The 16,306-nt window shown below is 40.9% G+C and overlaps 1 protein-coding gene and 1 long non-coding RNA gene across 3 annotated transcripts in view; one reads left to right on the forward strand and one right to left on the reverse strand.

Annotated features, from left to right (window-relative positions):
• nrip1b (nuclear receptor interacting protein 1b) overlaps positions 1-725 on the reverse strand; it is a 90,019-nt gene extending 89,294 nt beyond the window's left edge. The window contains exon 1 of the mRNA XM_077546363.1: positions 428-725. The gene's annotated coding sequence lies outside the window, so the exon portion shown is untranslated. The remainder of the gene's footprint in view (positions 1-427) is intronic.
• Positions 726-8,184: 7,459 nt separating this feature from the next.
• Positions 8,185-16,030, forward strand: LOC144036372 (uncharacterized). Of its 2 annotated transcripts, XR_013288630.1 has the most exons (5): positions 8,185-8,231; positions 8,393-8,505; positions 14,147-14,833; positions 14,925-15,783; positions 15,866-16,030. It is a non-coding gene; the product is annotated as an uncharacterized LOC144036372 (long non-coding RNA). The 2 variants fall into 2 exon arrangements; XR_013288629.1 differs by lacking the exons at positions 8,185-8,231; positions 8,393-8,505 and having other exon boundaries at positions 13,910-14,833.
• Positions 16,031-16,306: the final 276 nt, after the last annotated feature.

A 16,306-nucleotide genomic window follows, 5' to 3' on the forward strand; every position in this document is an offset into this window, starting at 1 on the left:
GGGGTAGCATTGACGTTAACACAACGGTGGCGCTCAGAGTCCCTATGATCAATTTGTGACAGTAACCTTACAGTAGCAGTACGTTGCTTTCATTTTTCCGTGGCTTTCAAGTTAACGAGTCTTTATTCACAACTTGTTTTTGTTTTGGTTTTTTCCCATTACCATTTTACACACAAAAGGCCCCGGACTAGTTTATTGTTCGGCTATGCAGACACAGTCTGTCGGCGGCTTTATACTTCATCACATGCAGCATTTTCGGTGCAACATCCATACACGCCTCTCGCCTTACGACACCCAACCAACCAACCTCGCCTGCCCCCGATAAAATGCGTTATAATAAGGCACAACCGTCCGCACCGCGTCCGTTCTGGGTAACAGTGTAAATTTTCACCCCATGTGTTTGTAACTGTATGTATAAATCTCCTACCTGCGGTGTCCAGCCCAGTCAGCCGGAGTGGCGCATTAATATTCTACACGGATAGGCAAATCCATTGAAAACGGCATGCATCTGTTTCGTCACTCCGAGCACGAGACAAAAAATGGCGAGTCGGGCTTTCGAAATCAAAACATAGTCCAAAAATGCCCCATTGACTCTTTTTTCCCCACTGTGCCACAACAATCCGACCGAAGGTGTACTGCGTGTGGCCAGTCTGTGGGAATTGTTTATTCGCGGTGTCCCTTCTGTCAAGCACTGAGCGGGGACAATCACACTCCTCCTCCCCGCCTGCTGCTTTGACACCACCCTTAAAGGGATACGCGCTTCACCGCCCACACATAACAATCAAAATAAAGTAAAGACGTTGGATGAACGACGTGGAAGTGATTATTAGATCATTTTAGTCCCCAATGACCATCGCACAGGCAGTTCAACGTCACACACAACGTATTTTTGTTTTTAGGTAGAATGCATATGACATACTGTACTAGAAAACGTGAAACATCAGTGACGTCATCAGGTTCTTGTTCACTGATGTGACGATAATCACATGCGATAATTAAAACAAAGAAATATGCATGAATGTATTTTTATTAGATTAAGGAATTAGAAAGAAAAATATTAAATGCAACATAAAAGTACACAAACAATACAGGGTAAATCACCCATGTAAAAAAAAAAGTCAGTTCTAGATCAGTGAATATATTCTATTCTTTTTCTTTCTTTTTCTTTTTTTACATAACTTATTTTAAGTTCTATTGTTAGATTATTTTACACAACTTATTTAAAGAAGAACTAGCCTCAAACTGTTATGAAAACGAAAATAGTGTTGCATAGCTATTGTCTTTTTCCTAATTGTGACAAATAATTTGCATAATGTCACATTAATGATTATCATTAATAAAAACATATAATAATAGCAGTCATAGTTCAAGCAAATTTTCAAACTATGTGTTTCAAACTGGTAGCCTTTCACCTATAACACTACCAAAGGAGTAGCTCTCCGCTTCAAATTACTTTATAGACCTTTTTCACACTTTCGCATTTTGTGGCCGGAAATACGCAATCGCTGTGGATCACGACTTCTGGTGTGGTGCACAGCGACTGTAACAATACCACAGGCTAAAAATAAAAGCCACTGTATCGTACCAAAAATGCTCTTCCTGTGTTTTAAACTTTTAGTTATTAAAGCAGCCTTACCTTTTATTTCATTTGTTTCCCTGTGACACAGAACTAAAACAACAGTGAATTTGATAGATTCTGCGGCAGGAAAGAGCACTTTTTTTTAAATCAGGAAATGTGGCTTAATCTCAGAAAACTACAACCAATCGTTATCAAAAGTCACATGCACACACTGTACGTATGCCCACAGTAATGTAAAAGCGATTGACACAGTATTTTGGATTTTATCGGCATATACTTTCGTACTCTCCATAGATGTGCACATTTGTCATGTCGCTTAGTGAGGAAAATGCTTATTAATGTCTTCAAAATCCAAACTATTAAGCCGATCGTATTGATATTTTAAGATATTGATGTGGGCCTAAGTTAGAGATGTGCATGTCAATTTTGGTAGCAATTGGTCGTAGTTAACACGTTAAGATTTTTATAGTGAGCGTCTATGTGGAGAGGAAGGCTGAATGCCAATATAATAAAAAATACTGTGTCGATTATTTTTATATTTTCAGATGTTGAACTGGGAATAAGATGTAGAGATGTGTAGGTGAAGATGTGTGACAATTAATAAAAGTTTTCGAACCTTAGGTGACATACACACACATGAAGCATTTTAGAAGGTCCCCTTTTCGATGAGTTTCTCGTGGAAAAATGTGCATGCTTTTTTCCTTCTTTTTTTTTTCCTGATGAAATTTTCTTGTATAATACTAGTTTCCACATCGGCAAAGATAATTTGGGGCAAATGCTTGAGATGGTGTACGATGTACTCTGTGATTCATCTTGCTTCTAGTGCTAAATATAAGGACTGGAAGCTGAGATTCCTGGTGAGGACATATTTTCCAGTTTTTGTGAAAAAGGTCCATTAAACTATTAAAATGCATAAATCTTTTTATTTTTCTCAAAGATTTATAAAGTCAAAATCAATGTATTATAACAAATGTATGGTGGATTATTTGTTCAGTATTTACAGTGCTCAGTCAGCTCTTCATTTTGAAGTTAAACGCATGAATTAATGTTTAGGGGCAGGTTCCATACCTGGAAGACGGGTGATCATTTGAAACTTTTGAGGTAATTATTCTATTGTTTTTTTTTTTGTCTCTTTTTTCTTAACTACTTGTTATAGTATATTTTTCTTACATAGCCTACAGGAAATGTAAACATTTTTACACTTCATGCGAATAATAATAATAATAAATTTTATTTATAATGCCCTTTACATTGCAAGATCTCAAAAGGCTACAAGTAGAAAAGAAAATGGTATGCATTTTTATTTATTTAAAAAAGAAAATCTAAGAGGGGGGACCATAGTACATGTAAAAGTACATATAACACACCCGAATGATGGTATATCTTACAAATGTAATAATAATATCCATTCAGATTTTTCTTTCCTCATATTTTCATTTTGAAGTGTCCAAATAGTATTTGAGCACGACATTGTTTGTTACATCACCAAGTTTGACATCGCCTTTGTTAATAATCTCCTTTGCATGCCATCACCGAAGCATTTAGAGGCATATTTTACCGTTTGCGATTCTTTAACGCACCTCAAATTAGGATAGTACTGACCAATAAATCTTTCAGTCTACTGCATAAAGTAATTTATTAGATGAGTTCCAATATATGGTTATGTTTGTTTTACTCGTATAGTGTATTTGCTTGTTTTTGTTTGTTGCTTTATTTGTTTTATTTGCTGTTTTAATCTTTTATCCCCAATTTTTCCTTTTCCCTCAAGAGACCTTGCCTCTTGTCAGGTCACAGTTGTAAATAATAATCTGTTCTTAATTCACTGGCAGCTATTTTAGAAAATTTCAAAATTTAAATACCCACACAATATAATGTTCAATAATTATATATAAACCGAATCTGCCAAATGACAGAATAGACTCTCTACTTTCTGCCCAGTCCCTTTCTTTCATAATCGACAGTAGAAAAATGTAGGTTGTACAAAATGCAGCCATTAATTCCATGGTCTCTCAAACTGTGTTTATTTTGTATAAAATGGGGCAATGATGTAATCTACTGGTGGTTGTGCATCAGTAACGTTGTTTCAAAGTTTGACATTTACAATGGGGCATAATCAGCTTCTCCCCCATCTAGCCCGGTTGAAAAAAATGTAATTGACAAGTATACTTGTGAAAGGCAGTGAATTTAATCTGTTTTGTCTGGCTAAATAAAGGTTAAAAAATAAAATAAAATATGAGAATATATGCTGCATGTTTCAGCAAAAAGTAACCAATAAAACATGAACTTCACAAATGTTGCAGGATGCCCTTGATCAGGAAACCGAGGCTGTTCCCAGGTGTGAATGCGTGTCACTAAAGTGTGAAATCATTCACAAACAGCAGATGCTGCAAATGCACTTTTTTCTTCCTCACAAACAACTTGTGCTAATCTGTGATATAGACTCTCTTGGCCTGCAGTCTGTCATGTCAACATGGCCTTGAACAGAATGTCTCCAAGGGCCAGGGGAACATCAGTGTTCGCATAAGGAAGAAAAACATCCACATTGTCTATGTATTTTTATCCACATTGACTAATTTTAAAATGAATTACAGTACTATCACCAGTATTAGTATTATTATTAGTAGTAGTAGTAGTAAAAGTATTAGTAGTAGTAGTTATAGCAGCAGCAGTAGTAGTAGTGGCAGTAGTGATGGTGGTAGTAGCACAGCATAGTGCAATGCATAGTTGCACACACGTTTCCCAACAACTCTGTCATCGTGCCAAACTCTTGACCATTTATATTTAGTCAGTCTCTTCTAACCTGCTGTAACCTCATTCTAATGTTTAAACAGGATTCATCCAGGTCATTGCCAGTATCATAAACAGCAAAGGCATGAATATGCCAGGTCTTTTCTTTTGTTGTTGTGTTTTTTTTTTTTGGGGGGGGGGGGGATTCACAGTGGGTGCAATTTGCATCATTGGCTACTACAACACAGTAAAACGTCTGCTAAACGTCCTGACCAAAGTTGGATAAATGAAAAGCTGTGCCATTTTTTAAATTTATTTTTAATTATTTTATTTATTTTTTACGTTTTATTGCGCCACAAAGCCCATTTTGGACGTTATTATAGTGGTGCGCTTCAGCTATTACGATCAGCCTCAAGTTAGAGGAATTAAACTGGTTCAGCATTTTGGATAGTATCTTGCTTAGTAACCTTTGCACTGGAGTGACCTTTCATCTTTGAACTCCAACCCTGAATGCCACATAAATGTAGATACAATATCCACCCTTTCATTCCTTCCCCCAACATGTTGAACTTTGCCCTTGAATCTTTTCACAGAAATGTGGCTCAAAGAACTCTGTCCTTTGACCTGAAGTTAAGGGAAAGATTTTCACTAACAAAAAAACTTTTCACCATGATTTTGCATGTGATTTAACACACTCTTGTCAGGGACAGAGGGAAAGGGTACTGATGTTAACAGGCTGGTTGCAATGTTTGGCTTGTTGCTAGCAATTGTGGTTGTTAGCAACAAAATACATTGACTAAAATGTATATCATAACAAGCAGGTTAATGAGAATTCAGATCGCCCTTCTTTAATCTGGGTGTTTGCAGGGTTTTTCCTGCGTTCAAAATTCGGAGGCAGCCGCCTCCAGCTAATTTGTGCGGCGCTTCAGCCAGAGCGACTGATAACGCTCAACACAGCACACATTGATTGAGCATGGCAGCAACTTATTTTAAACTGCAGTTGCAGCGTTGCGCCACTATGAAGGCGCTATATCAACAGCAGTACGCCGGAAATACCTGAAGCAACTACCGAAGAAGAAACAAATCTCTCTCTCTCACACACACACACACACACACACACACACACACACACACGCACACACACACACACACACACACACACACACACACACACACACACACACACACACACACACACACACTATCCTGGTTTCAAGCGAGGCTGAGGTGCCCTGCAGCCGTCGCCAAAGTAATAAAAGTACAGTACAGTAGTACCTTTAACTTACAAACTTAATTGGTTCTGTGACCTCGTTTGTTAGTTGAAACGTTCTTAAGAAATGTATTAGACCACCAACTAATGCATGGATTATTACCAAGATATATATTTTTAAGTTCATGTAACCTAATGGTTAATAATACACTAAAACCGAATGTAGCTAAGGGATGGGTTGACATGATGATTTAGGTGTGGATGGATAGCAAAATGGAATATGGGTTATCCTAAAGGAAGTCTTTGTGAAGAGGGTATCAGATTGAGCGATGTGTCTGAAGCTTGAAATCAAGGGAATAATATTTAATCATTATAGTGGTTTTGCTACACAGGTCAGGTGTAAACTACTAAGAGAAAAAAGCATTCTGGAAGAAGTTATATGAATTTGTTTTGTAAATAAAGAATAATGATTGGGGCAGATTTCAACAAACATCTTGGGTAAGGCGACAGGGGTCATGAAGAATTGATGGGTGTCCAAAAATGGAACCTAGAAGGACAGATGGTGGTAGATGTTGTCTAAAGGATGCAAATGGCTGTAGTGAACAGGTTCTTGCAGAAGAGGTAGGAACATAATAGGGTCACCTACAAGAGTGGGGGTACAAGCACAATGGTAGACAACATCTTGGGCAGATTATGTCATCTGAAGGAGATCTTTAAACTTCAAACTTTAAGATAGTTGTAAGAGAGATTTGAGCCAGACAGCATAGGATGGAGGTGTGTAAGTTGCCTCTTTTGGTGAGGAGACAAACGCAAATTAGACAACCATGCGATGGAAGCTGAGAAACAAGGAGTCTTGAGCGGCATTCAGAGAAGAGGTGAGACAGGCTCTTGGTGGGCAGGAAGCGCTTTCAGAAGAGTGCAGCCAAGGTAAAGCGATAATTAGGCAGGTGAGTACTTGCCGTGTCTTCTGGTCTGAAAGAGGAGAAAGACCAGTGAGTGAAGGTGAGCATTTGGGAAAAAGTGTTAGCTCAGAAGAAGTGGGACAACTGAGAGGGCCGGGAGGAAAAAAAATAATACATAGAGGTGTGACATTATGATGTGTGTAAGGCGAAAATAAGATGGAAAAGTCCAAACCAAAGACTTATGGATGGATAGTAAAGACTTAAGAGGGAGTGGCATCTAACAGCAGTTGGCCTGGAAGAGGGATAGAGATGGAGAAGATGTGCAACAGGTTAGGGTGAAGAAGGTGGTGCCAGTAATGTGTTGGATAGGTGGAAATACAGTAATACTTTAAGGAATTGTTGAATGAAGAAAATAAGGGAATGAAGAGTTGATTGTCGTGTGACCAATTAAAATCAATGATTAGAAACATGGAACTTAGAAAGTCACTGGGAAGTTTGAAAAATGGAAAGGCACTTGGACCTGATGGACTACCTCTGCAGAAAACCATCTAGGAAAGGTGGCTATGGAATTTTACACCATCTTGTGACCATGATGTACATCTTAGAGACAATGGCATTAAAGAAATGGCAGGAGGCAAAGAAGGAGTTGGCGGAGAAAAAGATGCTAAATGTCTCTTTAGGGATCATCACTATATCAGATCACATTATAAATGAGCTGTAGAGAAACAGCAAAAAGAAGGTTGATGGATGTAGTGAGAAACATGAGGGCAGTTGCTGTTAGAGAAGACGATGCAGAAAGCCTCTAATGGGACAATCCAAAAGGAAAGGAAGAAGAAGCTCTAATAATTGTTTTCAGCATTGGATGTTACGTATAAACATGTACATATCCAACACACATACCTAATTAATCTTTAAATGTATCTCACCTTTAATTCCGGTTCACTGGATAACTGAGGTAGGTTATTATTCAAACCTTTGAATGGAGTGTGCAGATTAGACTGTTTCTTCAATTTGGAAATGGAGTAATATGACCCTAGCCCTGTGGGAATTCTGTTTGTAATATACTCATACTGTATTCTATTGAATATTTAAAGGTTAACAAAAACCAGAATGAAAACCATATTAATGTGGGGTCAAAGGTCTGCTCTGCACTGATGTTCTCCTGATCCAGCAGTGCAAACAAAAGAGAGTTTAGATTCAGACGCCTGATTGTCTCAGAGGGCGGAAGTCAGTGTTAGCAGACTTCCACCTTTGGCCTTTTCCCCCCAGTTTCAGGCACAGTGGCTGCTGAGATTTAGAGTAGAGCAAGGGCTGTTTTGGGAGGAGGCAGGTGCAAGTTGCAGAGGGAGGGCCCTTTGGAAGTCTATAACCTTTGAACTGAAATCAGTAAGGGACAGTTGTGACATTCCCCAAGAACTGCAGGGAAGGTTCATCTTAAGCCATACAGTGCAAAACACAAGTGTCAGGTGAAACCTAAATAAGTTTGACAATGACTTTACTTAAAGATGAACATTTATTGGGCCATACAGTGTATTTAGTCAAAGCAATTACAACTCAGCGATTTTATCTCACAAAATGAATTTAGACAATGTTAGAGAAAGAACAAACAAAACACTGACATTGCTTTTTTGTCCGGACTCAGCAATGGACTGTTTTTTTGAGTAGATTATTCATTAACGAGTAAAACTGTCATTATTGGTGCAACAAACTGTGGATGCAGAAAAAGCGCTTGACCTCTGTGCAAAATAAACAGACAAGAGTGATTATGACTGGATTATGGCGGACATGCTAAACAGCTATCTCAGTCATCTCGGTAAATATTCTGCTTTTGTCCTTGAAGTGTGTCAGAGAGATTAAGCTGTGTCCGATAGACATTTCTTGTACAACGCTGTGCCGTCTCTCTTGATTTACATTATTTCATTGTCTGAGAAGTCATCAGTACGGTGTGTGAGTTATTTGAATTTTCACCCCCAGGAAAAGAGCTCCAGGAAAGCAAAATGATATTTGACTGAGGTCATCGTGTGGTGTTGAGAAATGGCTTCTGGGGCACTGACGCACAGACAGTTGATACTATCGTCCCCATTCAGGTATGTCAGTGTTATTTTGTTCAACAGCCTCGGGTTGGGTTTCTGTGCTGTGCTAGTGCCACAAATGGTCCAGACCTGACGTGCTGCTTTGCGAAAGGATATCATGCCCTCACAGTGAGTATGCGGTGTCTTCTTTCCCATTCAATACTCGTTTACTAGTATACTTACAAGTACACTTAACATTTACTTGGTGGAGTATACTTCCAAAAAGTACAAGAAAAGTAAACTGGAAGTATACTCTCCTAATTGTTAGTATACTTCAAGCATACTTAAATATACTTCTTTTTGGTCAGGGTTGGAACAACAGGTCGGTGAAACAACAACAGCGTCACAAAAACACCACTTTGCTGGAGGTGTTTATTAAAGCAGGATTATGACATAACTTGGTTATTGACCCAAACACACACATTGTGTGATGTTAAGGGGTAAAACAAATTCTCAATTCTGAAGCTTACAACCCTTAGCAAAATGATAAATTTTATAATCTTCCCTTAACCTAGTAAAGCAAAGAAAACCAATGTTAAGGTGGATGACAGCAGTGGGAATGTTTACATCTCCCTGCGCCTGTCCTCATATTGCTTCACCCATCCTGTTCTGAAACAGAGAAATCAAGAGGAATTTTTGAGTTGTTTTTGAATAACTGTCAAAATATGGGAAAAGAGGTCACTGCGTCTCTCTGCGTCTGAGCGTGTAAGTGAGTTCACATGTGTGAACAGAAATACAGACAGGACTAGTCCGACTCCTGTGTGGGTGAGTTGTCCCCCTGCACATACACTGGCCCTGCATCTTGTTGACCCAGTTGGTGCACTTTGACTAATCCCTGATGATTCTGCGGGTGGTCTGGGAGGAGCTCTCCTCCAGTTTACTGTGCATTTGAATATCAGATGGCAAAGGCGGGGCCAAAGAATTGACAAGGGATTTGACTGAAATGCCTGCCAACACAACACACATTTTTTTTGTAGTGCTCCAGACCCACTTATCTCTTGATGAGTCCTCTGTCATTCCCTTTGCATGCATCAATGCAAGCATTTCTTGCTCATATTGACCTACTGAATCACAGCAATACAGATATTTTCTGTGTGTGTGTGTGTGTGTGTGTGTGTGTGTGTGTGTGTTTGTTTGTTTGTTTTTGATACATGGCCGGGCCCATATTCAGGGATTTTACAAGACTTGTGCTACAAAATAGGGATATCATTCTGACTTTTCGCAGACAAATGGGGACCTCACCTACAAAGGGTCAAGACTTGGTTTTAGAGTTTATTTTGAATTGGGTTATGGTTGGTGTTAGGGTAAGGTTTGTGGTTAGGCAATCCTTTGTGATGATTGGGGTTAGGGTAAGGCGCTAGGAAATGTATTATGTCAAGGGCGGGTTTATGCTACAAAATGGGGATATCATTCTGACTTTTCACAGACAAATGGGGACCTCACCTACACATGAGGGTCAAGACTTGATTTTAGAGTTTAGATTTGAATTGGGTTATGGTTGAGGCCTGGGATAAGAATGAGGGTAGGCAATCGTTTTTGATGGTTGGGATTTGTGCAAGGGCCTAGGAAATGCACTGAGAAATAGGTCCCCATTTTGCACAAAAAAATAACCTGTGTGTCTGTGTTTTCTAACCTTTTGAACATGTACTTCTGTTCAACTGATCTGTTAGGTTGCACATGTAACTGGAGTTTTCCCACTGACGCACATCTGGCATGCTTGTATGAGATTTGATTGCTTATCTTTGAGATTATCCAATTTATCCTTGTGGTTTATGACTCTTGTAACCTGCTTGCTCACTCAGTATGAGCTATTCACAAGCATAATGACTCGTAGACATGCTGTTAAAGCACACATACCACTAGATTTATTTCCGCTACTAGCAAAAGTGTGCCAGAAACCCCAAGAGGTCACTCAGGCTTGGTTTTCTTACCACCAATGTTGGGCAAGCTACTTGGGAAATATAGCGCACCAAGCTAATTCACCCTATTTTTTTAAATTCGGGATGGGTGAGTGCCAACACCAGATATCGATACTCTAACTTATTTCAAGGTATCGGCACTTGTGATAGTGGCCGATACCAGTATCAGATGCTCTCTTGTTGTAATTTTACGATCTGTAATATGAGGCACACATGTCTGACGGGTACTCATTAAGAGTTACATATTTATTTAACCCCTGGGCGTTATTTGACCATTTTTTGGCTTTTTGTTGGTTCTGACCAAGCCATTTCAAAATAAAATAACGCCCAGGGGGTGTGTTCTATACAAAATATATATTTGATGAACAAATGGAAAAAAATACATTGCCATTCATTTCGTGCAATTTTAAAGGGAAAATGTATCATTGGGATATAAAGGTCTGTCTTTAAAATGTGTCTGTTTTTTACCATTTTGTATAAAATGTACCAGAATGTACAAATGTGGTATCAGTACTTGGTATCGGTATTGGTGTTTTGTTTTTCATTTGTTAGTTTTTTTGCTTACTAGAATAAAATGTAATTGCACATCCACTACAGTAGGTGACAGCAACTCTCTCATTGCTAGAAGGTGTGCAGAATATTCTGCTCCTCTGCAGAGATGTATGTGACAATTTTATAGACAAATGATACAATTTATAGACACGGCAGAAAGTTGGGGGGGTCTGAAATATTTATAATTTTATATATTTATTATATATAATTGAGAAGCACTGGGCTACTGGCATGTAAAAAAAATGTTTAGCTGTGTTCTGACATAACAATCAGGTATTATTGTCAGTATTATAATTATTATACTTCTTTTAAGGTCAAAATTACAAAAAACAAAACGTTAGAGTATAGAGCAAAACTAATCAGATATTTGGATTCTACATCAGAAATGTTGTCTATACTTTGTTTACACATATTATTGTTATTATTATTATTATTATTATTATTATTATTAATGCAAACCAGTGTAACTAATTAATTATATCTTAGACCACTTTGGGTCGCATTGGATTAACCCAACAGCAAAGTCACATTTAATCCATTTTGGGGCATACAATAATCACCCAACATGCAGGGTGACACCCATACTCTAACCCAGTTTATCTGCAATAATCAGTGATTGGGTTGGTCCAACTTAAAGATAACATTGGGTGACCCAAATAACCCATATTTGGGTTATTTTTAACCCAACTGTTTAGAATTGATCACAAAGGCTACAACCAGGCTACTGAGATAAAATCTTAGTAACGCCGCCACTTCTAACACTGCTAGTGCCAAACTCTGCTTATTATAGTCAACGTGCACACATCTCTTTGGCAAAGTTCTGTTGATGCTGTGTTGATGACAATTTTACACTACACTTGTACCTTTGTTTGACTAATGCTTTACAAAGAGAACACAGCAGCAGCTGAAGAGTCGAATATCAGGGACAGAGGTACTTGACTGTCCCCGATGCACTCACACTGTCACTCATACACGTATGGTGACCAGTTAGAACAGTCACAGGACAGCTCGCTGTCCCGAGACCCTCGTCCTTCCTCCACCCATCCACCACTTGTCGATCCCACGGGGCTGTTAACATCTTATTGACCCTGCTCACTGATTATCAGATCAGCATGGAACACGCTCGGGCACTTTAACCCACATGTGCACACAAACACACTCGTGCGCGCACGCACACACACACACACACACACACACACACACACACACACTCACACACACACACACACACACACACACACACACGTCTGTCTTTATATCTTAGTGGGTACATCTCATTGACATAATGCATTTCCTAAAATGCCAAGTCTTGACCCTCAAAAAGAGGTCTGAACTTGTGGGGCCCACAAAAATGTCCCTACAATGGTAGTTAAACCAGGAGAAAAACGGGAGTATGTGCCCCATAATGTTAACCTGGCAATAGCCAGATTGATAATTGTGATTCACTCAAGGGAGTTCTTCACATTATCAATCTGGAACTTAACTTGGCAAGGAGGGACATTCTGTACAATACTTGTGTCACAATGGGGTGGAGGACCCAAATGCAGGGAGGCAGGAGAATCCCTGCATTTGGGTCCTCCACCCCATCGTGACAGAATGATCCAACCAAAAACGGACCCAGCAGAGCAAGAGGCAGGTACAAGTTTCTGTTCCGACGGCGCACGTCCTGTGGCCGCCACCAGTTCCCGTTCCGGCGGCACACGTCCAGAAGCCACCACCAGTTCCCGTTCCGGCGGCGCACGTCATGCCGCTCTAGCCCCTGGCCTCTTCGCCTGTGTCGCTCCAGCCCCTGGCCCCACTGCCATTTTTGACTTTTTGTTTAGGTCGTCTGGGATCCTTCCTTTGAGGGGGTGGGGGGTACTGTTATGATTTGTGTATATCATACTTAGTACTTTGTTGTTTTGGCTTTGTGTCCTGTCTTGCTTGTTAGGTTTTGTTTGCACTTGTACTTGTCATCCTGTTCCCTTGTGTCCTCCAATCATCTCCCCCAGCCACTTGTTTCCTGTCCAGGTGTCTCTCGTTGTCTCGTCAGTTGGCTTGTATTTAGTTTCCTGGTTTCGTTCAGTCTTGGTTGGATCATTGCTGTCACCACTCTTGTGTTTTGTTGTTACTTTGATTTTTGCTCTTTTCCGAACTTTCTTGGTTTTGTTTATTTAGAGTTTTACCCAGTACCCCTGTTAGTTTTTTTGTTAAATAAATTGTGTTCAGTATTACATGCATCCCTGCCGTGGTTCTCCTGCCTCCCTGCATTTGGGTCCTCCACCCCATCGTGACAACTTCAAGCCGATTGGACGATGCAGTATCTTGCGCATGTTTGTTTTGACCAATCACGGCAACGAATGAAAATATTGTTTTCATTCTCATCGTAGGGAAAAAAAAAAGCATGAACATCTTTACCAGCTAAAAATGCACAAAGCACTCTCGCTGTCAACATTCACAAGGAAACGGTGAGTAATTCTGCAAGAACAGAAATAATTGCAGCATACATTTGTCCATGTTTGTTTGTTTGTTTGTCACAGCTTCATGTCCCGCCCTAAACAATGCCTGATTGGTCCAACCTAAAGAGGTCGGTTGCGAACGTATCAGCGGGAGCAGTACAAGATGTATTCTGATAGTTTTTGTGATCAAATACCGCAATAATTCAGCTTGCTAGCAAGTTTACCATAATGTAGCAAAGACACACAGTCAGTGCTGCTGCCTCAACACCCTGACGTGTGTGTGTGTGTGTGGTCTTGATTTTGTTACATAGTGGGGCCAACATTTCGGGATTTCACAGAGTTGTGGGGCCCACCCTTCCACGTGGGGCCATTTTGCCGGGCCCCACAAGTTTAGACCTCTTTTTGAGGGTCAAGATTTCTTTTTGAGTTTAGGTTTGAATTGGGTTATGGTTGAGGTTAGGGTAAGGAATAGGGGTAGGCAATCATTTTTGATGGTTGGGGTTAGGGGAAGGGGCTAGGAAAATGCATTATGTCAATGAGATGGCCCAGGTGCGGTGTGTTGGAGTTGTCAGCAGTTGAGTCCCATCTCTCTAATTGTGGCTGCTGCTACTTAAGACGCTCTGAGACACCAACCACTTGCCAGATTGTCTATGCTCCAGGTAGAGTTAGTTAGTAGTGACCTAGCTGATTGCCTCGCTTAGAGTAAACTGAATATGTGAACTTAGTCTGCCTGCTTTCCGCCCATAGAGCGCCCTGTGCTCCTGCTTCCACGAGCCCAATTACCTGCCTGCCCGCCTGCCTACCTGCTAGGCCCCCACCATTGGATGCCTCCGGGGTCTACCATTTTCATGGGCCCCTGCAGAATGGGATCGAAAGTCACCTGTTTGCGCATCTTTTTCTGCTTTCACGGAGGAAATGAAGAAAATCTTTGATCCCCCGGGCCGTGGGAGAGGTCTAATGTCTCTACGACAGGGCTCTTGCAGTGTAGCGGTGTTTTCCGTAATATTTAGGACACTTGCTGTGGAGAGCCATTTTCCAGGGCGCTCTAAATGAATCCATTAAAGATGAATTAGCTTCCAGGGATGAACCTAACAGCCTGTACCAGCTAATTAACCTTGCAATAAAAATGGGCTGTCGCCTTTGCAAGCGTTGGAGAGAGTGTGGTTCAAAACCTCTGGCCCCGCCTACTCGTGCGTCCACTTCACAACAAAACACAAAGTTGCCTATTGAGCCTCATACGGTGTCACAAGCCCCACCATCAGATAGTGGCGGTGAACTTATGCAACTTGGACGTGCTAGTCTCTCTGACGCAGAGAAAACACGAAGAAAAATGTCTAACCTTTGTTTGTACTGCGAAAATGCCGGCCACCATATCGCAACTTGCCCAGTGCTGCTGGCAAAATAACTGACTCTCCTATGAGGAAGAGGGCGTTGGTGAGTAATGAATCTAACTCCTCCACTTCAACTCGTTTTAAAGTCTCTGCTTCCACCCTCAGTTGAAATAACTTGTCTTTGCCTGTTTTAGTCCTAGTGGATTCTGGAGCAGACGAGAATTTGAACATCGGCTGGCCAACCAAATGGGAATCCCTCTGCATAAACTGACTGCCACTAAGGATGCTACCGCCCTCAATGGGCAACTCGTTTCCCATGTCACATCCAAGACTGCGCTTGTCCACCTGAAGCTCTCAAATAACCATCAAGAACTCATCAGTTACATGTTTTTGATCACCTTCAGGTTCAAATTGTGTTGGGCATGCCTTGGCTAAGGCTCCACAGGGCCCAGAATCACCTCATGGAGCAATTTCTGCTACAATAACTGTTTGTCGTCTGCTGCCAAACCCCCTGGTGGTCACACCCAGCCAGAGCAACCTGATCTGTCTAATGTCCCCATGAACTACCATGATCTTGCTCAAGTATTCAGCAAACACTACGCCACTTTTCTGCCACCACACAGACCCAAGCCAGATGCCCTGTCCAGCCAGTTTGATGCTGAAGAGGTCAAACCTGGTTCTGAGCCTATCTTGTCACCCACTTGCTTTGTTGCGTCCCTTACACTGGAAATAAAGGAAGCAGTGAAAGACGCCCAGGGAGACCAATCCGTTCCTAGTGGTTGTCCCCCAAACTCTTTGTTTGTTCCACATTCTCTCCGCCCACGGGTCCTGGAATGGGGCCATTCCTGTGTGTGAGCCACATCTCCCTAATTGTGGTTGCTGCTACTTAAGACGCTCTGAGACACCAACCACTTGCCAGATTGTCGACGCTCCAAGTAGAGTTAGCAGTGACCTAGCCGTTTGCCTCGCTTAGAGTAAACTGAATATGTGAACTTGGTCCGCCTGCTTTCCACCCATAGATCGCCCTGTGCTCCTGCCTACCACATAAGGACGGTAAGCTCTTCTCCATTGTTGTTGTATTTCCATGGAACCATTCATCAGGAGCTCAGTGCCCATCGGTGCGTCTCCTTCACAGATGCTGCGTCGTCCCTCGGGATCGCCTTGGCTTCAGCATCCCCTCCTGACTGTCAGTAAATGTGTTGACATAAATGTAGTGTGGCTACTAATGAGCTGCCAAGAAACGACAACTGTCAGCTCCTTAAACCTTGTCAATATAATACAAAGACAGATTTTAGCTCATTATGTTATTACACTAAGATATGTAGCAATAGATTAAAATAAAGCTGAATATTTTATTCATTTCTTTTTTAAATTCATGTCTCCTAGACATTTGTGGTGTGTGACGACCCTTTCCAGCAATTGATATTCAAGTGTGATACTCATGTACGCACAAAGTCAGCATATCTAATGTTGATAGCAAATCCGACATTGGCTGATTCTTTCAAGGCAGTATGGGAAGGCTTAGTTTTGGCATCTGCATACGTGTGCGCGCGTGTGCTACGCATGTGTACGTGCA

This window comes from Vanacampus margaritifer, chromosome 16, assembly GCF_051991255.1.
Source record: "Vanacampus margaritifer isolate UIUO_Vmar chromosome 16, RoL_Vmar_1.0, whole genome shotgun sequence".
Lineage (NCBI taxonomy): Eukaryota > Metazoa > Chordata > Actinopteri > Syngnathiformes > Syngnathidae > Vanacampus > Vanacampus margaritifer.